This window comes from Lonchura striata, chromosome 2 (genome assembly GCF_050655825.1).
Source record: "Lonchura striata isolate lonStrDom1 chromosome 2, ASM5065582v1, whole genome shotgun sequence".
NCBI classification, from domain to species: Eukaryota; Metazoa; Chordata; class Aves; order Passeriformes; family Estrildidae; genus Lonchura; species Lonchura striata.
In genome coordinates, this window is record NC_140704.1 from 151,368,203 (window position 1) to 151,392,246 (window position 24,044).

General features: G+C 42.3%; 1 protein-coding gene across 3 annotated transcripts in view; it reads right to left on the minus strand.

Moving 5' to 3' along the window:
- The window catches only part of FAM135B (family with sequence similarity 135 member B), a 259,504-nt gene that overhangs the window by 191,072 nt on the left and 44,388 nt on the right, over positions 1 to 24,044 (minus strand). The window contains exon 1 of one of the 3 annotated variants that reach the window (XM_021546046.3): positions 12,437 to 12,798. The exons of 1 other annotated variant lie outside the window; for it this stretch is intronic. The gene's annotated coding sequence lies outside the window, so the exon portion shown is untranslated. Of the gene's footprint in view, positions 1 to 12,436; positions 12,799 to 24,044 lie in introns of those variants that run through there. One more of the 3 variants, XM_021546047.3, reaches the window with a different exon arrangement.

The window sequence follows — 24,044 nt, forward strand, 5'->3', positions numbered from 1 at the left end:
GATAAATCTGCTACCACACACATGGGAAGTTCAGCCTCTACAGTAACAAATGGAAAATTCCAGGAGAGTTCTCATAGAGACAGTGATGGCTAAGCCTCATAGAAGCACAGAATCATAGAATGTCCTGAGTTGAAAGAGGCTCACAAGGATAATGAAGCCCAACTCCTGGCCCTGTATAGGTCATCCCAAGAATCCCATCGTCCAAATATTTTTTGAGCTCTGTCAGACTTGGTGCTGTGACCACTGCCCTGGGGAGCCTGTTGCAGTACCCAAACACCCTCTGGGTGAAAACTCGTTTCCTAATATCCAAACTAAACCTCCCCTGACAGCTTCATGCTGTTCTCTTGAGCCTAATTGCTTGTAACCACAGAGAAGAGATCAGTGCCTGCCCCTCATCCTCCCTTCAGGAGGAAGGTGTGGACTACAATGAAGTCTTTCCCCTCAGTCTTCTTCTTCAGCCTGAACAAGCCAGATGAGCTCAGCTACTCCTTGTGTGGCTTCCCCTCCAGGCCCTTCACCATCTTCATGGCCTTCCTGTGGACAATTTCCAATAGCTCTATATCCTCACATCCTCAGCCTCCCTTACTGCCACTCTAACAGCTGTTGTAGGAATTGGAGCTTCAGGTGCAATTCTTTCCACAAGCTTGTTGATTTACTAAGTACCAGACAGACTTCATCCTTTTGGAAATCACCTTCCAACTCCTCTTTCCCCACACAGAATAAGTTATTAAGGAACGAATAAGAACTAATGGTGGATAATGAAAATTTCCTCCACTAAATGTGCTTTGTTTTAGTTTTTTTTCTCTTAATGTGAACCATAACCTCTGCAAATACCAGAAGAGTGCCTATTTCTTTAAGAGGATCTGTATGTTCCCATAAATGCACCCACACAAAGTGCTAAATTACTCTTCCAAACAGAGGGTGCTGCATCTCTGAACCACTACAGAGGTGTGCATGAGCTGTCTCTGAACCAGCTCTCTCAGGGGCAAGGAGCAGATGCTTCTGCTTGGGCTGGATACCCTTCCCAAGAGCTCTGCATCCCAGTGATGTCCTGCTGCTGCTGGGCATCAGGCTAAGTTATAGTGCCTCTGTTATCCAACATGCCACATGGATCTTTGCATCTTTCAAGTCCAAATGCTGCTTCTGAACAGGCCAAATATGCCATTTATTCCCTGATTATATCTTAGAACCAAAATCCTTTTGTATGCATATTATGAAGCAATGCTACAAATGCTTCACCATTTTTCCCCTGTGCTAGTCCAGCAACCTGCCAGGAGTCCAGAGGGGCATCACACAGAGGAAGGTGGTGGCAGATCACAGGAAATGTGGTCTTGCCCTGCAAAATGCCAGAACAGACTGGAAACCTGAATGCCAAAGGCAGTAGGAATGTGTATGACTGACTGAAAACAAAAGATCACTTATGTCATAAAGACAAGTGTGAAGGGTGTTTGGAAAAGAGGGATAAGGCTCAGGGTGTCTGTCCTCTGTTCCATATTTTGACAATAAATAAGTTTACACTTGGTAAAAGGACGTGCATCTACAGTGTAAAGGGCTGTTTCTCAACTATTTGTCCAGGCTCCTGTTCAGACAGTGAAGATAAAGCTTGAGCATGATATTTCTGTCCTAAAGCGTGCATTTTAAAAGAGTTATCTGGGTAGCACCTCAGAAATATCTATTTCTCTGCCTTGTCCACAAAAAGGAAGTGACAGGTGGTGGCTACTTTGAATGAAGCTGATTCTACTAAGGTAAACTAAAATAAATTGCACTCATGATAAGGATCACAACCAAAATGCACTCCTAGGCCTGAACATTACCAGAGAAGAATTATCAATGTCATTTCAACGTGGGGATCCTTCTGTCAAAATGTGAGGGGGGATGAGCAAATTTCATTGCAGTTCAAAGTACTCAAAGATAATGCAAGTGGTCCCCAAAATTAAGGGGGCTGGGGAAGGCCACAGCATTTAACCTCTGATGATCTGGCTGCACAAACTAAAGTCTCACAGGATGAGCTACAGCAAATATCCCTCTAATTTTGTACCTGTGCAGCCATCAGAGGAAATGTTCTCTCCCAATGCAAGCCTGCATTCCACACTGGGAGCAAATGGAGGGGCATCACCTCCAGACAGTCTAACTCCAGGGGTGGGATAAAGGCAGAAAAGAGGACTTCTGATAAGAACATTATCCCCATCACAAATGCACCATGGTTGAAGAGCCATCTTTGATTATGAGATGAATTGGAATGGACAGTACTTATAACCAAGACTGCAGCACTCACACAGTGTAGCTGGTTGCATATACAGATTTTTCAATCATGTATCTGTCTTAAGACTAAGAAATACTGTTCTTTCTAGCCAGAATAGACTACAGAGATTCTGTTGCCAACCATAACACATAAAAGAACCTACAAAATTACAGTCACACACTAAGGCATATGTCTCACATTTAACTTAATGTTTATCTTGTCAGGAAATTCAGCTAGACCATGCCAACATTTTGTTTCATTCATGCTGTCTTGAAAATTATCTGTTGTTGAGGGAGGAAAAGGAAGGGAAGACAAAAGAAAATGCAACAGAATGATCCACATATATATATATTTCTGTATTTTTATATATATGTATACATATATATATGTATATATATATAAAAGGGACAAAATTCAAAATAATCTCATAAATAAGGCTCAAACCCAAAAGCATAATATAAACGACTCCATGGTAACAGCATTCACCTTTACATGGACTGAAGTTGCCATCCTCAATGTCATCTGGAAAATAAACAATGATTCTAAAATTCTAACATGTTACCTTCACACATCTACAACATGAAGTGGACTCCTTGATTTCTGATAAGCCTTATTCTGCTGAAAGGTTTTTTGGGTTTTGGTGCTGAGGAAGTCACCCTCATATACTACAGACCTGGTATCAGCCACTCCTGAAGAACACATCCATAAGAAAAATCAATTGGAACACAAAAAAAGCAAAAGAGTGAAAAGGCAATCACTTCTTTCAAAATTATCCAAAATATCTTTATTTCCCTCATATTAGGAAAAAATATTTCCTTACTTAAAACACAGCTTACACAAGTAAATAATTCATCATCATGAATTATTTACAGATATGTGGACTTAATATGTTTACAAGTCCCAAGCTGTTTTACAAAAGAGGAAACATTTATATAATTGCCCTTCATACTCTTTTTAAAATGTTCCTGTGATGCCAGGGTTCTGATTATCAGTGGCACTGGTCCTGAAAGAAAAGCTTTTATAAACAGAGCATTTGGTGGGAAGATGAGAGCAGTGGGAAATGACTAAGTAAGGTGATCTTTTCTTAGCAATTGGTGATTATTGCTGCTGAACAAGATGATTCTTCCAAACTCCATCCTGTAAGGCTTGAGTTATCTCAGGTATGGTAAAAGGTCTCCAAACCAGCCATAATTAAGTCACTGACCAGAGGCATTATCTCCCAGAACAGTCATCTGCCATGTACAGACCCAGGGCAAGCCAGACCCACTTCACCTCAAACATCAGCACTTTCCCCCTGGCACTGCATATTCCACAAATCCCCAGAGGAAGCCACTTATGCTGAGGAATAAACCTGCCCTTGACAGCCCAAGAAGGCTTTTGATAAGTTCATTTTCACCTCTGTCATGCCCTGCACACCACTCTCCTTTCAGAGTTGTTGTCAGCTTCCCCTGGATATCTCCAGGGTCAGAATTTCTCATGGAAATGCTCTTTGCACGTGCTGCCAGACCTCCTGCCTCACTCTCAAAACTCTCTGAAAGCTCCTGATGACCCTGGTCCTTACAATTCAGAAAATTTTAGAGGCCACCCACTTTCTGTAATAGAAGTATAAAAAGCTGGACTAGATAAAACCCTAAGAAGGCTGGTCTGACCCCACAGGTGATTGGAATAGATGTTCCTTCCTACTGGAATTATCCTATGAAACTATCCTGTGAACAAAAATAGCTTTTTACTGTTCATTTCATCAGAGAGTAAGTACAACAGCAGTCCCAGAAAGAAGGTAAGACTGGCTAAGAAAGACAGGTAAGGAAGCTTGTCATTCCTGGTGCTCCTTTTATTAAGGCAACCTCAACTCAGAGAAGTCCATACAAGAAACATCTATCCCAAGAGAAAAATACTCAGTGCTTTGCCTGTTCTGTCCCCAGCAGAACCCTCAAATTCCAAAGAGCCCCAGAGAAGACACAAAATAGATTGATGTCCTTGGATATCCTGGTTGTAATAAAGGAAAAAAAAAAAAAAAAAAAAAAAAAAAAAAAAAAAGCTCAGGTGAATTGTGGAAAGGGCTAAGGGCTTACCTCTGTGTTAGATCTTATTAAACCAGTTCTGTTAGCTGACATTTCTTCATGCAATATCCTGACATGCTTTGCTTGAGGGAAGCACCTGTGCTTGTACAGACAGCAGGCACCTGGCTTTGGGAGGGAAGCAAGGCAGGAGTGATGGTGCAGCCCCTGTATTCCTCCTAGCTGCAGTGTGGTGACCAAATTAGCTACAGCCATATCCTTGTCCATTCCTATCCCAGGTCTCAGTATTCAAACAAGTGAAGGAGTCCCTCCACAGCTGGGTTTTATTACACATAATGCAGGGATTTCAAATTAGAGCATTCAGGCCTTGCTTCTTGTATTCCCTGTCTCAGCACTTTGTGTTTGTGTCTTTTATCTGGAGACAATGTCTCATCACTTGAGCCCAACACAGTCAATTAACTCCCTCTTTTCACTGAGCACTTTTCCTCATCTCAGTTGTGCTGGGTTAGAGGTTGGACTTGATGAGCTTAAAGTTCCAACTTAATTTTTTCTATGATTCTGTGATTCATCTACAAGGCGTTCCTCACCTTTGATCTACCATCTGACAATGCAGCAGATATCCATGTTACACTGCTGATTCTGGCATTAGATGTGTCCTAATTTCATCTAACTAACCTATTTCAGGGTATCCTATCCCCACCACATCTATGCCACTTTTAGCTCATTGTCATGGAGATTTTGAAGCTCATAGCAGAAAAACGTGTACACGCTAAACTGAATTTCACCCATGTAGAGCCCAAGTGGAGAGGCTGGGTAAACCCTGGGAAAAAACAGATCAATCTCCTTGACCACATTGTGCTGCAATAACTCCAGGGCATATAATTCAGCAGCAATCTTGACATCTGCTGTTTGTCCCCAAGCAGGAGCAGGGAGCAGTGGAACAGAGTAGCCATGGTTACATCTCAGTCGCTGCTGCTGGTCACTCCCATGGCGTTGGGTGATTCCATGGTCACAAACTCCCACCCTGGGGCAAACTGGTTCAACAAGTCATCTGTGCAGCCCATTTCACCCTATATAGTGTGTTTATGACTCTGGTTAATTATTAACTTTCCAAGGATTATTAATTGACTTGCTCTGAGGGCCCTTGCACACCTAAGGCAGCATTAGGCAGTGACACAATCGAATCATCACAGGGCATTGCAGGTCCAGCAGTGCCAAAAACAAAGGGAAGCCATTCCCCCCATTGCTGTGTCCAAAGTGCCTTCAGCATGTGCTGCTGTAGACAAGGGGGTTATGCTGGTGTGTATTTTTAGTTCAACTAGCAGAGACTATTTCTGCACTTCAATGTCTGATGCTGAGCTAGCCCACCTTCTGTTTCTCCATCAGGGTATTATTATTAGCTACACTAAACCAATGAGATCCTCAGCACAGCAAGTTTAATAAAGCACTAATGTCACCTACTGCCAACACAAGGCACCTAAAGAAAACAAAGTCTATTTTACAGTGCTACTAGAAATTAGCAGAAGTCTGATGATCATTCTTCACTAGTTTTTTCACTGTTTTTTTTTTCTTTTTTTCCCAACAATCTTTCTTCCCTCTTCAGACAAAAGAATTGATGCAATCCAAAAGAACTGAAGCAATCCAAATGACTTGATGCAATCCAAAATCTATTCCTCCCTTCCCCACCATAAAAGAAAGAACACATCTAAGGGCTTTTCACGTAACCTTCTGGAATTATTATTCATCACCATTTCATCCATTTGTCCATATGGACATCTTTCAAAAAAGACTAGCCTTGCTGAAATAATGTCTATCTGCCTTGTCCCTCTTCTGCCTCACAATGCCCCTGACTTTGCTGCCTGGTTCCCCAAGCAAAGACAAGGAATGTTCAGGTGGTTGTGACATCCCAGGCTAAAACAGCAGCTTGACTTTAATCCATCCATGGCAGCCAGCAAAAGCTTTTCAACTGAGAGGGTTCAGGTTTCCATGCCTTTCTCAAACAACAAGCTCTTCACAGCCTTGTGCATTATCTTTCCTTCTGAAAAGACCTTTGTGCATGGGGATGACTCCTGCTGCTCCTGAGGTCAGTGGCAAACATCCCACAGCCTCCAGTGGTGCAAGGGCTGGGTGGATGTGGAGCAAAGCCCTCCAGAACATCACACAATGAGACTTTATTTCCTCTAACATCTACTGTGGCAAACTGCACCCTCACACAGCTCAGCCTAAGCACAGCTGCAAAGGGAGAGGGAAACAGAGAGACAGCAATGAGGCACAGACAGAAAAGAGGTTTTCAGCTGAGATTTTAAACCAAGACAGGCAGGTAAAGAAAATAAATAGCGCTGTGTGACTGCAGGGTGTAGAACAGGTTTATTATGCAGGGCAGTGTACTCTGTAAGACGAGATTCTTGCAGCAGCAGACACTGCACTGTTCTAATGAAATCCATCTGCCTTGTCCCACAGAGACCCTCATGTCCTGTGATGTGGGGTAGCTGGGCCCTAATAGTGCAGAGGAGGTGCAGATGTGAGCCAGGACCTGCAGCACTCAGGTGCTCAATCACACAGAGGGAGAGCACTTGCTACAGGCACTGGCAGACTGCCAGCTCAAAACCTGTAGCCCAGAGTCCTCTACAGAAACTAAAATATCAGTAAGAACCCAAATTTTTTTTAGAGCACACAAATCCTGAAAAGTGGCATACAATGAGATGCAATCTCCCAAAAGTGGATGTTGGCCCATTCTGCCCCATCACCTCTGAAACAAATGTGAGACTTTTTTATGCAAATAAAATCAGTGGTTTCATGCAGACACCTCAAAGCTGACACAAGCTAAGGACCTATTTAGCAAGAATATGAGGTTACATCATCTATAGGAATCATCTCCCTGCAATGAGGTCAAGTCAAAGCCACTGAGCAGAACAAGAGGCTATGAGTGGAAAGGTGGAGATAATTTAACAGAGACAGAAATTTTCATACTGAAATTTTCATGCTGAAACACCTCTCTTGTCCAGGATTCAGTGGATGGAAATTGTGGTCTTTTTGCTCTGTTCTTTAAGAAATCATTTTCATACAACAGGATTGCTTTTCCTACTGCCACAATGGTTTTGGCAGTATGGGTTGACAAATTGACCAAGATACAAACAACATTTCACTCAAACCACATCCTCCAAATAATACTCAGGTTCTTTAGGGCCATAAAAAGGTAATGGGACTGTGCTGGCCAGCATCAGAAATAAATGAAATGTTGACAATGAAACCAAAATTACACATTAGAAGATGAGGCAGAACCAGATTCCTTCCCAGTCATGCAGATCTGCACAGCAATACAACAGGGAGGTTCTTTTGTCCAACTAGCCGGACCAAGAAAGAGCTTAGTCCTCCACTGGCTCCTAAATGGTGGCATCAGAGTCCTAATAGCACAGGTAGTCCCCACTAAGCCAAGTTACAAAAAGAAAGCCCCACTTGTCATTGTGCTGTATTCTGTGAATCCTTAAAAGCCGGTGACCAGAGTCTGAAGTTTACATGCAAACAAGACAAACATCAATTTACTGGCACACCACTGCTATGCATTTTCAGTACAAGTCTGTTGTTTAATATCTGCAGTTTCACTTCTAAATTGCAATAGAGTGCATTAGCTATCCATTACAACACCACATAGCTAAGAACAAATAAAAAGGAATTATGATAACTACTAGATAAACATGTTACATATACATATACATATACATATACATATACATATACATACTAATTATATTACTACAAAATCAATAATTGGGTGAGTATATATACTAGGAAAAGGTCAAAGTACTGCTTATATTGCCTTATTCCCATGATCCTAAGGATGAGAAAACACAACAGGTAGGAAGAACATATCAGGATATTGCATTTACCTGCAGTGCCTCATGTGCAGTAAGAGAAGTAAATTTGTGAGTCCCTCTGTGACCACTGAAAATGTTCCTTGTGAAACCACCACATCATCAAACATGCCTAGGTCAGAGGTGTGGGGGCTACAGAAACAAAGAATTTACACCAAGGCATGTCTGAACCTGAGAGAGAAGCAAAAATGCCATGAGATTTCTGGCAGATTTGTAGGAGGATCAGAAAGAGCTTCCCCTCTCACCCCACAAAGGTATTGTCTTTCAATATGGGACAGCACATGGATGTCAGCAGCATCTGACTATACAAAATTAAGAAATTTTTCCTTTTACACTTTGTTTGGATGCTCCATCTGCGGCAGTGGAACAGGGGAGAAATAAAAACTGCTGAATAACATAGTCCTTAATATTGCAGGCACTAATAATAGGATTAGAGAGAGAATAAAATCATATCCTCTTGGATTTGGAACATTTGGAGGAAGCCAGCTTCTGACTCACTCTCCCAATAAGTTGAGATGAGGCATGTCACGGTGCTGACCTTCTGAAGGAGGATCAGCCCAGCAGCCACAACTGCCCAGGTGGTTTCAGCCCATTCCCTCCTGGAGCAGTGTTAGCAGAGGTCATGCTACATCACAGGCCCCGAGGTTCTTGCAGCATTTCAGGCACTACCAGCATGCAGAGGAGGGAACTGGGTCCAGAGGAGACCAGAAGAAACACACACAAAGTGAGGCACTGCACTGTTTGTGCCCCTGGACAAACTTCTGTCAGAGCTGTGCTGGGGGGAAGGCACAACTTCTGAAGCACACTCAGATTGTCTCACCAGTGGGGAAAGAAGGTTTCAAACCATGAGCAAGGAAAGTGATGGACCCCAGGGGTTACAGAGCAGAGACGCCAAAGCTTACACCACCACCTGAGCCAGTAGACAGGAAGGAATTAAAACCATCCCAGATGCTGATGGGCTGTCTGCTCAGTGGACACAAAGGTTCCCATTGCATCATCATGGGTATCATTTAGACCTAAGAGAACTTGCCAAGACCAGTCTGACTCTGCAAGAAGAAGAAAACTGGCAAAAATGGTTATTTCTGTATCAAGTTTGGTACATTATTTTAAGGGAACCAAACGGAGAGAGCAGTGTTCAGTTGCTAATGTAAAGATCCCATCGTCCCCCTCCTCACTGGGAACACTTTTCCATGGTTGTGTCTGTCTTATGAAACAGTGAACCTAGCCAATCACAGTAGAGTGTAAAGGAAGAAAATATAATATTGCAAGAAGGAAAATATCAGAGAGTGATAATTGAATAGAATAATAAACATCAGTGTACACATAGGCTCAAAATAAAATTAATATTATTGTTAAGCTAAAGGCAAGGTACAACATTCCTCTTCAAGTCATCTTTTGCTTCAGCTTACTACAGGGCAGGATCTGGAAAAAAACATCTTCTTTATTAAGAAAAAACAACCTAACAAAATCAACAATAACAAAAAAACAAACAAAAAAACCCAATAACAACAAAAAACACCCAAACCCTGGCTACAGCATTTCCACAATTCCTGCCTCAACCTGTTGGCAGATGTTGACTTTAGAACAGCAAACTACTGTATAAGTCTTCTTTTGTTCTGAGCTCTGAGAGTCACAATGGTGACTAATGAAAATTAGCAAGAAAGATTTTAAAAGATGCTTCATTATATCATGAGATATAATTTTTTTCCCCTTAGAATGGTGCTAGTGAACAATAAGTGAGCATTGAGGGAGCAGCTCTTAACAGCCATGCACAAAACAAAAGAAAGACTGTGTTCCCATCCATTACTAAACTCATAAAATCCAATACAAAAAACCATAAGGCAAAATGAAAATATCTCTCCTCAGCTTTTGAGGTTAAGGAATAGAAAGAACTGCAGGACTGGGGGACACTGAGAATTAAATACCGGATATCTGAGGTAGGGAACATCCTTGCTGTTTCCACTGATATCAGCCTCAGTGCCCTGACTTTCCATTAACAGCCCTCCATAGAGGATGTCTATGGCCAAGCAGTGCTCATGAAAACATCAAGCTTCCCTGCCTTACCCAGTGTCATTTCTAACAGAAGTTTTCAGCCCTTTAGCAATCAAAAGTCCATGTATGAATTCTGTCTTCTCCATAACCAGCTGCCCACCTCTAGCAGCAAAGCAGGACTGTGCAAGAATAGTTGGAGTGTTAATGTGCAATACCCAGAGCCCTCTGACCTTCAATCATCTGCTTGTGCTGCTGGGAGGGTTGCAGCTCTGCGCCTCACTGAGCTGTCCCTGGATTATGCACTGTACATCTCTGCAACACATGTACACAGGACTGTGGCTCTGTTACAGGTGTCTAAATGCTAGACACATTTATGTTTATGCTCTTTTTACAGGCATTTTGACAGACATTTTATTCCTTCTCTGTTACTACAAAGAAGTCTCAAGATTTAAATATTCTCTGAATTTGAAGCAAACAGCAAATCTCATGCAGAAATACACCATGTAATGTGCCCAGACTCTTAAGGACTGTAGCCCTACAGTGATTTAGTTTAATTAATGTAAGTATCCAAAATCATCCCCTTCAGTTAAACTTGGTGTCTGTCAGCATTGTCATTACCATAGATCAAAGAGCCTCTTGAAGAGAAGACCTGTTGTGATGAGGTCAAGTTCCTCAAGAAATTATTTTTCAAATCGAAGCACTGATTTCAAATAGGTGTCTATATTTTCTTTTTCTAACCTTTACCTTATCAATTTCCCTTGGGATGGAAAATAATTCCCAGGTAATTTTTACAGCACTTCTGCGTAAGAACTGGACATGAGGTCCTGCCTACCCAAATTCCTTGTTCTGTAGCTTGCAGGAGGAGAATGTTTGTAAACATAGACAAAAGGTGGGTGCAATTCTGCCCTCTGCTCTATACCTATAAACTTAAACTATATTCCAGCTCCTGCAGATTTTAGGAAGATCTACAGACGTAGCAAAAAATGCAGGACTGGGACCAAAAACCATTCTGATTTTCAAATCAGATTGGACATGAGAGACAGGTGCCTCTTAACCTATGTACAAGGATATACATACATACATACATATATATATATATATATATATATATATATATGAATATATATACACACAAGTATACGAGTAATTGTGTTGGTTCATACAGACTGTCCCCTTGTTTGCATTAGGAAGAATTACCAGCTACACACAAAGGATGATTTAGGGAGGACAAGGGACACCAGAGAGGAAGAACCGGGTTTTAGAGAAGGAGACAGAGACAGCAGCAGCATCAGATCTCTTTCTCCTTACTGCTGACAATAACAAACAAACAAACAAATAAAATAGTTATGTGGAAGTGGAAAGAGCTCTCTGCAGTCATTACACAGCAAACAGTCACAGCTTAAACACTTGGCTTAAACTTACTTCTTATTGTCCCTCCCTTCGTGCTCCTCAGACATATGCACTTATCCACATCTATTTGCCTGCACAAGGACACTCCACAGCTTTGTACCTCTTCTGTTTATAAAATGACAAGGACTGTCCTCATGTGCTTTTGGATCAGAACTATTCTTCCTACCTTTTGAAATGAATGCACTGCATGCTTTCTCACAACAGATGAAGTGAGCATCTTTTACTGTGTGGCCATCAGACACACATCTTTAAGATAATTGTATTTTTATTTATTTCTTAGGAGGTGTAAATGTTTAAGAGCAGTATTTTTGCAATTCTATACATACATATATTCTCAGGTATGACTTCATTGATACCGTAATAATTTAGTGTGGTTTTAAAGCACTTAAGGTGAATCTGACAGTTGTGGACTACAGTGAGGTTTCTAGTCTTGTCTATTCATATACCTCTCTGCTTTACAGCTCTCTCCTGAATATGATGAGGGAGATTTATTTGTAGAGTGGATAGAAACAGAAGTTCATTGTCGCATATTTTTTTTTTCTTTAAGGGTTATTAATTACCACGTCAACCTTTGCTCCGCTGCTGCTGCCCACTTTTATTTTAGAAGCGCAGCCGTTCCCCACTCTGCTCACATTGGTTCCCCCCACCACCATCCCCTTTTCCAACAACCTTTTAGAACATTATGTATTATTCCTTATGTATCTGGGTGGAGGAGAAAGAGAGGGACAGTATGGCAGAGATGGGGAACATGAGCTGGAAAACACGCTTGCCTGGAATTGTCATCACGCTGCTGTTGGAAGGAGCAAGCCGGAAAACTCGCGGCCAACACTCGCACGCAAACACACGGCAGGCACACAGCACATCGATCCCGGGGAGTTTGTGAGCAGCCCCGCAGCTCTTACCTGGCTTGTCTGGGATCCCTCTGCAGTGCAGCTCCCGCAGCTCCCCGTGCCCCGTTCCCCCCGGAGCAGCGGGGCCGGGGCTGTGACCGGCTGCCGGTGCGGGCAGGGCTGGCAGCAGCTGGCTGCAGCCTCGGCTGCCGGGCTCTGGCTCCTGCCAGGGCTGCTGCTGCTGCTGCTGCTCCCGATGATGCCGAGGAGGAGGAGAGCCGAGTGAGGAGGAGGAGGATGCTGGCGGTGATGCTGTTGCCATGGTTACCCAACTCGGCGGCGGCACCGCTCAGAGCAACAGCTGCCCCAGCACCCAGATCTGCTCCAGCCCCTGGCTGCCGAGCAGCCCTCGGTGTACAGTGCAGGGACATCACCCCCGAGCCCCTCTCCACAGGGAAAGAGGCAGCCGGGAGGATGGAGGTCACTCCTTGGCACGGTTTTGGGGCTCTAGGAAAACAGATGGAGTGATGCATCCAAAGTGTTTGCATTCTGCACTTGTCGGCAGGGAGCTCAGGGCCCTGCAAAGGTCAAACACCAGCTTCCAGGAGAGAGAAGTTTCCTTTTTTAGAGGGGTTCTTGCATTTTTATAAAAAACTGAATAAAACAGCAAAGCTGGGGACTGGAACGACTTTCAAAGTTGCTGCTGTAATGCAATTTTAAACTTTTTAGTTTTTAAACTCAAGGCCAGCCCTTTGCCTTTAAATTGTGACTTAAAAATTACTGTCTTATCATGTAAAGGTTTCTTTGCATAGAGAAATAGCCCAAGAAGTGAGTTCCTTGTGTGAGAGAAAACGGCCTCTAGCCACTAAACAGTGAGAAAAAAACCTTCCAGAAAGGAACCCACTTACTCAGCACAGGACACTAATTCTTTCATGCATGAAGCAAACAAGCTGAACTTTGCCTTTGTCTAATGATCTGAAAATAAGAAAGGAGAAAGACCTCAGGTGAATGGACTGCCACAGGATCAAAATACAGAGTATTAACTGAGAGAGACATGAAATCAAGGTATTCAGCTGCCATTTATCTATCAAAGAGGTGTTACAGGGAAGGCATGTTGTGAGGCTCTCTTTTTGCACTGGAACATCACAAGACACAACAAGGTCACAACAATCAAATGTCACTTCCATCCTAAAATGTCAGTGCAAAGCAATGTAATGCTCATAAGCCATGACAGTTCTTTCAGGAGCTGGTACTGTTTGCAGGACATTGTGAAACCCTGTCTAGAAAATACTGAAAAAAAAAAAAAAAAAAAGAAAAATCACTGGTGGAAACTTTCTAAAGGGATTTGCTTCCTGCTGCCAGATCTCTGCTTGCAACCTGAATGCTGCAGATTATATGAATCTATGAGCTTGAGGCACCAAGGAAATGAACTGGACGGTATTTCCTATTAAGGTATCAAACCTGGATAAATGGTTATAAAATATGGGAGCTTACAAAAAAAGATGGACATGGATTTTTTACAAGAGCAGGTGACAGGACAAGGAGGAATGGCTTCAAACTGAAGAGAGTAGGTTTGGGCTAGATATTAGGGAAAAGTTCTTTGCTGTGAAGGTGGTGAGGCTCTGGAACAGGTTACCCAGAGAAGCTGTGGATGCATGAGCCCCAGAAGAGTTCAAAGCCAGGCTGAATGGAGCTTGGAGCATCCTGGTTTAGTGGAAGGTGTCCCTGTCCCTTGCAGGGAGGCTGGGATGAAATGTTCTTTAAGGTCCCTTCAAGCCCAAGCAATTCTGTGATTTGATGGTGTGCTGTTGGCAGCATTTCTCAAGATATTCTAGAAGACAGTGTCTCCACACTGTGTTCATTTGCAGAGTCATAATCTGGTTCATATAAAATCATTTTCTATATATCTCATGACTGTGGAAGAAACTGGAACTACCTGACTGAGGAGGAAAAAGTACCAGCCAGCCTACACTGTCAGACCTCCTTGGAGTAACTTCTGATTTCACAGCCTCCAAGTATCTTATAAACCATATCCCTGAAGATTTTTTAATTAATCTTCTTTTTGGCACCAATTTTGATGTCTGCTCAGAGATATACAGAATAGCTTAGTCAAAGGGGCTTTCTAGTACTCTAAAAAGAAATAAGAAATATGTTATCTGTTTTAATCTTTAAAAATGTAATGCATGTAAAATTAGAAAAGATCCTGAAAACCATCTCAGGAGCTAAAAAATATTTGCTGCATGGGTGGCCCAGGAGATTCCTTGCTGTAATTTTGAATGCAGGGCAAGAAGATCTCATTGCAGTAATGATGGTGAGCACATCTAAATCACCTGTTCCATGATTAACCAGCTGACAGCAAAACCCATGGTTATTCTGAATAGATCCCTGAGACCACAGACATCTTATTTCTGCTAAATCAGGATGTGTACTGCAGAATGTACCTGCTGATGTGAGTGTAACCAGTTTGCAAGATTGTATTTTCTAAGTTTGCTTATTGGGGCTTTTTTGTTTGTTTTCTTTTGGAAGCTGCATCTCTGATTTCAAGAAGACACATGAGAATAGCAGGAGAGAGCTGTCCTTTATCTTCAGGTTCTTTGGCTCAGCGTGCCTATGTTATACCACTGAGCAATTGCCCACCTTAATTCTCTTGCTAGTTCGAATCTGCAACACTGAGGAAAAATCCACCTCAAACGAGATGCAGAGTCCACTAAAACAAATGGCTTTGATACCTCTCTGCCCTGCAGAGTGGGCATCTTCACCTGTGCCATGTGAGACAAATGTCTAACAAAGCACAGGGGTAAAAATAAAGAAAAAATAAAAGAAAAGTAAAATAGTTTTTCATTTTCCCTCAGTCATGCAAGAAGGTCCTGCATGGTGGGACTGCTGACTTGCATTGTTCACTGGGGAGAAAAGTGGTGTTACAGTATGTAAAGCAGTCTGATTTCATAAGTAGCTGTGATTCAATAAAGAAAGGACACATCACAGATGTATTTAACAGAGTTGAGAGCAAAGACTGCTCTTAGGCACAGCATTAATTTTTAAAGATAGAAGCTATGTCTTGCAGACCTGCTAAGGAATTACAGACCCCTCTGGGCATCTCAGATAGTACTAGGCACCTATGTTTAGTCATTTCTGTTATTGTTTTTGCTTTAAATACTAAAGACAGTCAAATCAACTCAGCCTAACACAGATCTCTAAAGCAAATCAGGTACATTCTCCCTTATGCCTCATTTTCTCTCCCTGTAGCTAGGAAAACACGAGCAATCACTTAATCTACAACACCCTGAGGCAAAGGTAAATCCCATCCCTAACTCCAGTTCAGAACTATCCCACCAAACCACCCATCTGAGCCCTGATGCCTGTCAACAAAGTTTTAAATCCAAACATATCTTGTGGAAATGTCTCTTAAATGCCATCTTAGCCCCACAGCAGACTGAGGTTTCAGCAGTGAGGATGCCTCAGTGCCTGCTTAGCTGCTGAATGTTCCAGACTGGCTGCAATCCCTATGGCAGACATCCTTGGACATGCTTAGTGTCCTATATCCCGTCATAGGCAGAAAAATTTATATTCTGGATTCTTTGTGTGGAGCCTTTGGGTTATTTAATAATAACCTGAAAGAAAAAAAAAATCACTGGTGAAAATTTTCTAAAGGGATTTGCTTCCTGAAAGAAATATTCCTGTAGCAGGATAACTAATAGATGTTCACTGGAGCATCCCAGTCCATGCTGCAGGGCACACAGTTGGGCTGGTAAACATTTCTACAGGTTATAGTCTCCACTTCAGTCTGTTACTCTGTGCTACCAGTGCTGTGTAATAGCAATTGTACAAATACTAGGAGTGGGGTTAAATTAAAAAGTTTTTAAAATAATTGAAATAAGCTAAGAACTACAAACTTCTTACTGCCTATTTATGCCTGATCAAATTGGTGACCTTCTATGACAGGGCTGAAGTGTTGGTGGATGGGCCAGAGTGACTGACATCACCCACCTGGACTTCTGCAGAGTATTTGACACTGTCCACACAGCATCCTTGTCTCCATATTGCAGAGACACTGATTTGATGGGTGGACCACTTAGAAAAGGAACTAGCCGGATGATGCACACAAAGAGTTGTGGCCAACAGCAACTTTTCCACATGGAAACCAATGATGGGTGGAGTCCTCAGGGGTCAGGACTGGGGCTGATGCTGTTCAACAGCTTGGTCAGTGACATGGACGGTGGGATGGAGGCATCTTCAGCAAATTCACTCACCACACCAAGCTCTGTGGTGCAGTCACAGGATGGAGGGAAGGGAAAGGAAAGATCCAGAGGGACCTGAACAGGCTGGAGAGGTAGCACTGTGCAAACCTCATGAAGTTCAACAAAGTAAAATAAAAGGTCCTGCACCTGGGTTATGGCAATCCCAAACACATCAACACATTGTTGTGTTGTGAGAAGTGATTCAGAGCAGCCCTGAGGAGAAGAACTTAGGGGTGATGGCTGATGAAAAACCAACAGAATCCTGAGCAGCATCCAAAGGACGTTGCCTTTGGATGTCCGTGGCCATCAGGTCAAAGGACATGATTCATCCCCTCTACAACGCTCCTCTGAGATCCCACCTGGAGTGCTGAGTACAGTTCTTGTGCTCCCAGCATAAGAAGGACATGGAATAGTTGGAGCAAGTCCAGAGGAGGCCACAAAGTTCACAGGAGGACTGGAGCACCTCTGCTATGAAGACAGGCTGAGGAAGTTGGGGCTGTTCAACCTGAAGAAAAGGTCATGTGGAGAATCCAAAGCAATCTTCCATTACATGAAGAGGGCCTACAAGAAGAAGAACTCTTTGCCAGGAACTGTCGTGCTAGGACAATGAGTAATGGGTATAAAGAGAGCAAATCTAGGTTAGATATTAGGAAGAAATTCCTTGTTGTGAGGGTGGTCAGACACTGGACCAAGTTGCTCAGGGAGGTTGTGGATGCTCCAACCCTGGCAACATTCAGAGCCAGGTGGGATAAGGCCTTGAGCAACCTGGCCTAGTGGGAGATGTCCCTGGCATGGTAGAGGCATTGGGACCAGATGATCTTTAAGATCCTTTCCAACTCATTAACATTCCATGATTTTGTGACTCCTCTGACACCCCAATATCAGCACATAAAACCTTACATGATGAGGCACAAGCTTATGACCTAAACACACTGGGCAAGGAAGTGAATGTGTGTCATGTCAAGGAAAGACCACAACCCTCAGCTTCCAGCTGGAGCACACAAGTGGTTGTGGGCAGAGATCTCATCCTGGCTGTAACAGCTTTCCTCGAGCCCTGGGACACAGCTTGTGCAGGAAACTCTGGGAAAGCTCCTCGTGGGTGTGTGACAGGCCACACCATGGCTGGGGAGAAGAAGGAAGGGCTATAAATGTGTGCTCCAGAACAGCAGCAGGAAACACAGCAGCTCTGTAGGCAGTGGGCAAAGTTAAGCTTCTCTTCTAGTGAACTGAGAAGCTGAATCTACCTTTTTATTGCAACACAATTTCCAGGGGCTATTTCTCTCTACTTCTTAATTTCAGGAAAGGGTGAGATCCAAAGGGAAAGTCTGACACAGAAAAACAAACAGAACTCTGGCTTGGAGCTCTGATTATTTCTGTATCCTCTGTGTGCTCTTGGAGCATTCAGATGGCAAGACTCTAAGGAAGCAAATGCACTATATTGTTGTAGCAGGATTTGAAACACCCTCTAATGTGAATTACACAGTCTCACATAATCCAGTTTCATGCAATGCAACAGAGAAGCAGTTAAGCAAAAGAAGGAGAAAAACAGGAGAAGGGATCAAAAGATGCTTTTCACACAGCTATTTGAGAAAAATATAACCACAGGTTACAACTAAAATATATCAATATTTATTTTGATGCAGCTGGTGACAGTCAGATCTCCATCATCCATGCCCCATCATTGGAAGCATTCAATCAGATTGAAAGGGCTTTGGGCAACTTGATCCAGTGAAACTTATTGCTTTCCATGGCAATAAGTTTGGAACTAGATGATCTCCAAAACATTTTATGTTTACAATAAATATAACAGATTCTTAGGGAGTTCCACAGTATAAAGGTGTTTTTAAAATAATACGGGTTTTTTTAGCCATGCAGAATTTAAAATCATGCAGTATTTTCACATATAATACTGAAGAATTAAAAGTAAAGTCTATAGTACTAGAAAAAGTATGATTTATCGTTTTAATAAGTACGTATTTCCCACAAAACCCACACAGTATATTATAAAAAAAGGGTCATAAAGACTTGGCTTGTTTTAATAGTTGCATCCAAGAAAAGTTTATACCTCTCCTTGCAAGTCTTTGCACTTATCCTGTCCTCAAGCCACAGAGTCCTCATTCAGTTGCCATCCATTCAATATTTTGTTCATTCTACCACTTGGTTTTAGTCCAGCATTTTGTTACAAACAGCCAGCCAGGTAAACAGCCTTGCTTTAAGTATCAAAAATCTACTTTTACCCACCAGTGTTTCCCTTACCTGGAAGGCAATGGGAAACCCCAGGTTACAGTCCTCTCATTCAGGACTCAGGAAGATTGCATTCTGGATAAAAACCAGAGTAAATAAGCACAGTTCAAACATTTAACATAATACAAACATCTGATTGTACTTGAAGGAACTACTGCAGTATTAGAAGTTTAAGAAAACAACAACAAGAACAACAAAAAACAAACAAATAAACAAAAAAACACAAATTAAAAAAAAAGGATTTTGTGAATAACACAGCACAGGCCCAAAACACCATTTTGCAGGCAGCCTTAGGAGATGCAGAGCTCTCAACTGCTCTCAACTGCAGTACCTCATAGAATCACAATCAATATTTTTCTAAACACTCCTATTGAAAAAGGGCTGTCACTGCCATCTATTTTGTGCATGGAAAACAAGTCCTGGAGTTTTTCAGAGGCACCTACACAAGCAGCTGAGATTTTTTGGAGGTCAATGCTGAACTCCCTGAACACTGGAACAGGTTGTCCAGAGACTTGTGGAATCTCCATCACTGGAAATATTTAAATTTGATTGAATATTTTCCTCTGTATCCTGCTCTAGCTGATCCTGCTTTTGGCAGGGTCAGGGATGATTTGACCTCAAGAAATGATTTCTGACATCAACCATTGTATGAAATCATGAACAAGTCCCAGATCCCACTGCTCCCAGCATGCATTCCAGAGATTCCTGATCTCTGCCCCCTTATTCAACAACTCCTAACTTCTTCCCTGGTTTTATACACAACCTCCTTTTTCTTCCACACACACAAACATATTGCCATACACCTATAGTCACACCTTGCACTCCTCCATCCCAGTCAACCTGCATATCCTAAACCTAAATCACTTGGTCTCTTCCTAGGCCCCTTGTTACCTCCTACATTTTCCTCTGCCAATTTTGTGCAGTAATTCATAGGGGCAACTTCCTCCCCCATTTAGCTGGGGCAGAGTGCAAGCTTTCCTCTCACCTTGAGTGGTGCATCTCCCACCTTGTGTCCCACCTTAGATCTGGCCTAACCTACATCATCACAGAAAAAGGAATGAAAGTTGCAGAGAATTATTTTTTGACAGAGACTGGAAAACATCCAGTGCATTCAAGGTGTCAGGGGAAGTTAGCTGTTTATATCTAGCTGCTGCTGAGCACCCAAAAACTGTGTTTATTCGAAGGTTTATGGGCTGTCTTATAGAAGTTCTGAGAGATGGACACAATAGAAAGACAATTTCTTTTCTCTTTGGAATATCTGCTCCTAAGCACATAAGTACAGTCCTCTAAAGAAGAGTAGATGACCCATTTCTAATGCAGGCAAAACTGATTATTTCTCCTAGATTCCTCTATAGAAATATCTAAATTATTTTGGCTGCAGTTTTCACAAATTAATTCAGTCCAAGGAAGATGTCCCTGCATAAAATGTTTCAGCCCAAGCAATTAAGATACAGCAAAATGATAAGCAATAAAAGCTAGAGTGTTACTATAAGAAATGCTGGACAACCTTAACAACACTCACTGGTATCACTCCCACCTAAAATACATATTAATTCACTAAACAGCCAGATGGGCTTGTTTGTTTAAGACTCTTCCCTAGAGGTTTTCAGATTTTTTTTTTTTTTTATATATGTCTTTTATAATGCAAAATACCAGCTGGCAGGCAGTACTAGTAGTACCTAACTACTAACTGGAGTTTGCATATAAAGATTATTTTAAAATATCCAACCCAAAGATTATTTTAAAATATCAGAACCAAACACTTGTCTAGCATTGCTTACAATAAGCACAATGTTTCAGACTTGCAAGGAGAGGAGAAACATCCATCCTCATTTGTGTCTAGGTAAACCATGGTGCAGAAAAGTTAAATATGCTTGAGGAAGGGTATATTATAGGTGGGAAAAGGACAGGGGAGTGGACTTCTCACTCCAAAATACTCTTGAATGCTACAGATTATTCAGCCACGGGATAGCAATTTGTTGGCAAATCCCAAGTGAGTGGCAAACCAGAACTTTGAGCAGTGAGGGAGGTTTCATGGTTGAGATTTGAACACCTATTTAAAGCTGCTCTAAGTGCTGACCTATAACTTCCAACCACTGTTTCTCCTTCTAGGTCAACAACACCCCAATGCCCATTTAAATGAGAAAGACGGAAACTGCGTGAGACATTTTGTCTTCCCTGGCCCAAGGCTGAAGTGAAGTGGTATGAAGGAATAAGATGAGGGAAAAGTCAAGCTCTTAACAGTATTTTGAAGTCTGGAAAAGCAAATTAAGAATTCATTATCCAGATTTATGAGTCTCACCTTTTACCACAGCTCTATAGACTTCATTACAATGAAACCAGAACAGGATATTTTTCAGCATTCCCACCATCCTAGGTAATGATAGTTGTTGCTAGTGGACACTTCCTTATCTCACATTCATATTTGCTTTTAGCAAAGAGGTCATTCATGAGAAGGAAGGAGCTTAGGAAAGAAACTTTTGAGGCACGTCTACATTGCTTTGGAAAAGTCTTACTGACCTCTGAAATCCCATAGATCGTGGCTACATAGGACCAGTTCTCACCTGTCTTCTGGGTGGCTAGAAAAGGTAATCAGAAGAAATTAACCAACCTGCTTTGTAGAGTTTATGCCAAAAACCCTTTTCTCTCTGAATGACAGGCAATGTTTATGAAATGCACATGTTGTTACTTTAAAATCAACTGAACATTAAGGATTTTCATAGAGGGGACTATGCCAGTTATATGATGCTCTTCGGTTTATGGTACTTCAAATAAAGGTGGAAGAAAAAAATCTGGATAAAAAAACTGGATAAAAAAATTGAGGAACTCAATCTTACCACCTGTGTAGACATCTGCTGTTCTTAAAGCATATTATTTATTGAAGAGACAGTGAGAACTACTACACATCTAAAGAGGTGAACCACAGGTACAGAGAGCAACTGCGGACTTCTGAGGTTTGCCACAGAATAAGATTTATCTTGAAGTTCCTAGGTAAATAATTCAGAACCATTTCCTCCTCTTAATGCCTCGATTGAGCAGAAGTCAGTGGTAACACAAGCCACCAAATGGTTTCTCTCAGTGGGGAGAACAAAGACTGAGTAAATGTGGAGTTGGAGATGATCTGAGAGGATGACAATGGACTCAGTGATGTCCCAGCCATGCAGGCATGTCTGTAACACTGAGACCAAACTGCCAGGATATTGACAGATATGAATGAAAGATAGAAGGATTTGGGTGTTTGAGTTCAGTAGTTTCTCAGCTGGAGGCTTGACAGTGAACTGAATCCCACCAGCAAAACTCACCTTCAGTGTTCAAAGCAGAATATCCTTCTACATACTCTTACAAAAAATGTTAAGAAAAGATGTTATCCATCTCCAAAAGGAATAAAAAGAAAACTTTTTATTGAGGGTTTTGCCTGTAGGTTGCCCCTGTTATTATTGAGGAGCAGCTGCAGAGCACCTTATATAATTGAGCACGGTCAGAGTGCAGGGAACGACTGCAAAGGCTGGCTGTACATGTGACAGAAAGAAGAACATTTTCCTTTTCCTTCTCAGCTTCCTAGATCTGGGGGAAGGCAGGGGAAACATCTTTTTGTTTCCCCTCTCCCATTTCACCCTAGCAGAAAAACTCCCCTACACGCACAGCACAGAGGCAGCAACCAAGCCTTGAACAGAGCCAAAACCCTGGGCACAGCTCCATCACCAGAGAGTGTTTTATGGTCTTCCTGCCACCTAAGTGATAAAAGAAAACTCCACGTGCACACACCACAGCCTACACAGACTGTGCAGATGGGAGCATGAGGCACTACCCACAGCAACATCATCTCAAAACATCCATAATATTGTTACCTACAGATCCAGCAACCAATGAGAACTGCAAAACATGGCTCTTACAAACACTGCTGCACCCTTAGAATCCCTGATTCAGTGCAGGGGATTGGGAAGAAAGAAACACTGGGGCTGATGGACTGCAGAAAAGGCTCAGGGGTTCTTGCTGGACAGTGAGAGGGATATGAGACCTGCCAGCAAAGACAATGGGCCTCCAGGGCTGTACAACAGGACCACAGCCTGCAGATAAAGGGAAGAGATTATCCCTGCCCCAGTGCTCTTCAGAGCACACCTAAATACTGAACCCAGCTTTGGTCCCCCCAGTACAAGGAAAATCGGAAAAAAGGAGAGCATAGACCACTGAGAAAAAGGGATCTGAAGAATTTTCCAAGTAAGGAGAGGACCAGTTTCTTCAGCCTGGGTAAGGCACTGCTTTGGATGGAGTGTTACAGATCATCCAGAAGTTAGAAAAAGCTTCTTTATGGTGGTGCATGGCAGGGAACCAGATACAGGCACAAACTTAAATGAAAGGGATTCAAATAATTTTCCCCTGAGGACAGTCAAGCAGTGGAGCATGATGTCCAGAGGGGTTGTGTGGTGTCCATCCTTGGAAATTTTCAAGAATGGACTGGATAAAGCTCTGAGCAATCACAGCTGGCCCCACAGCTGACTCTGCTTGGAGCAGGGAACTGAGCTAAAGACCCTCTGGATTTTACTGTGGTGGCTGTGACTTGTCTCACTGCAGAAGTCACTTTCCCAGGTTTCCATATCTTCCCTTAGTAGCCTGCCATGCACTCAGTCTGTGAAATGAAAAGCAGAAATTGTATGTTTGTGTACTTCTCAGTGACGACATCCTGGCTAACAGATTGGCACAGCAGGAACATGTCAGGCCAATAAAAAGGAAAAGGAAAAGAGGCTAAAGATAATAATGGAATTTATCAGAGCATTACATCACATTCTTTTTATTATCCTTTCTTCTCCAGTCACAAACACAGCAATAGCACTGACTTCATTACCCAGCTCTGAAATTAAATGGGGCAAGAGAGAAGCTCAATCTCTTCAACACAAAGGGAAAAATAAACATTTCCTTCTGCCTTGAAAGCCTACATGACCCAGTTCCCTGCCAACACCCAGATATGAGAGATATGAAAGAGAAAGGAGGGATAGATTGAGGTGAAAAGCAACAGAAGTTCTTCTCACAGCCTCTCTGTTGAGAAGAAATGAACCCTTATCTGCTGTTTTGTCCAGCTCCCACTGCAGAGCACACCCTTGTTTGCCCTTCTTGCATGGGACAAGGGGTGGTAACCAGCCCCTCTGTGTTAATTAGGTTTTAGCATCATCCTCTGCAATCTACAGAAACAACCCAAACCA